Source organism: Salarias fasciatus, chromosome 8, assembly GCF_902148845.1.
Source record: "Salarias fasciatus chromosome 8, fSalaFa1.1, whole genome shotgun sequence".
Taxonomy (NCBI): Eukaryota; Metazoa; Chordata; class Actinopteri; order Blenniiformes; family Blenniidae; genus Salarias; species Salarias fasciatus.
The window spans coordinates 18,626,969-18,628,512 of record NC_043752.1 but is presented as its reverse complement, the minus strand read 5'-3'; the positions used below and the strand labels follow the sequence as shown (position 1 = coordinate 18,628,512).

The window sequence follows — 1,544 nt, the reverse complement described above, 5'->3', positions numbered from 1 at the left end:
GTTTCACGTGACAGCACATTGTTTTCGTGTTTTAGTTCCAGAAACGTGTTTATGCAGCCAATTTAGAAACACTAAAACTGTTAACGTGCCAAGTCACCAGGTGGCGCTGAAAATACACATACACACAATTAGAGAACAATATCCTGGGGTCAACGACATTCCTGTGGACAGATGGCGAATTCAATGATATTAGGGGTGAAACTCAACTATGGAACAACCAATACAGATTATGAAACTAGAATATGGGCTGGGAGTCGTGCCATGTCAGAGGTCGCCATGTTTGTTACTTGTGCATGATCAGACGAACTACTGACCATGACGGTGGTGTGCATGTGCAGAAGCAGCGCTCATGCCATCTCTTCAGGTAGAATAATGAGCCGTTTCAGCACAAACACTTCAATTATGAGAAAAATAAAAACCTCCAATGAAAAGGAGGAAAGATTATAAATATTTGTCTGACGACATTTGGCAGTTCCTGTCGACACCCAGAACCCCTGACCTCCATTGTAATTTCTGCCCCATTTGCATGGGCACAAAAATCCTCGTTATTATCAGACTGTAAGGTCAAACGGATTGTAAATGTCTCATATAAAAGCCTGAGTGGACTCGCTTCACACAGATCGGCGATAATTTTGGATCAGTTTGTAAGACGTAGTCTACCCCAATGGACAATCTGTTTGTGCCTCATGAAACAGCAGAATTTAACCAACATTAGTACCAAACTCAAAAGGCATGGCTTTCGGATTAAATAGTAACCATGAATTGCCGATAGGTGTGTCTCTCTGTGGTCTGTGATGAGCTGATGAGCCACTCAGGTGAAAACTCCTGTTGTGAAGTGGGATTTGTCAAAGTTGACCTTTGTGCTCTGGAAGCATCTTTCTGCTGATCATTTGGCAATGTAGCGTTTAGTTTGTCCAACTATGTGTCCTCTGACACTGTCAACTCGCGGAGAAGCAGAGTGAAAAGTGACTTTGTCGAGAGTTGAGAGTATACTTCTAGATGTAGTGTGAGATAGTGGACAATCCCCTGCTTTTTGTGCCAAAATAGCTCAGTTGGGAGCGCGTTAGACTGAAGATCTAAAGGGCCCTGGTTCGAACCCGGGTTTGGGCAGAAGGGGGTGATGTTTTGGTCCGAAACCTGAGTGGTGTTCATGTCTTTCAGAAACCAGTTGTGCCCGTTCACAGAGACAACACAGAATACAACTTCCACAGGTTTAACGGTGGAGGCCTGCTGGTTGTTCAGTGTCAGGCCTGTCACGGATCGAAGCTCAACCAGTTCATCCACACGATCCATTCCTGGAACGTTGTGTTGATCCACAGCCTGGATAAATAGAACTGATGTTAAAGACTGTCTCCACAGCATCACAATCTCTTTGCATGTATTTATGCTTTAGTTCCACAAGAAATGTATATACTGTAACATCTTGAAGCCCTCTGAGGCAACTGTTGTTGTGATACTGGGCTACATAAAAATAAAATGATTAATTGATTGATTGATTGATTGATTGATTGATTGATTGATTGCTGTGTATGCCATGTCTGTGT

At 43.1% G+C, this 1,544-nt stretch overlaps 1 non-coding gene across 1 annotated transcript; it reads left to right on the top strand.

Annotated features, from left to right (window-relative positions):
- Nucleotides 1–1,037: 1,037 nt before the first annotated feature.
- Nucleotides 1,038–1,110, top strand: trnaf-gaa (transfer RNA phenylalanine (anticodon GAA)). The gene has a single exon. It is a non-coding gene; the product is annotated as a tRNA-Phe (tRNA).
- Nucleotides 1,111–1,544: the final 434 nt, after the last annotated feature.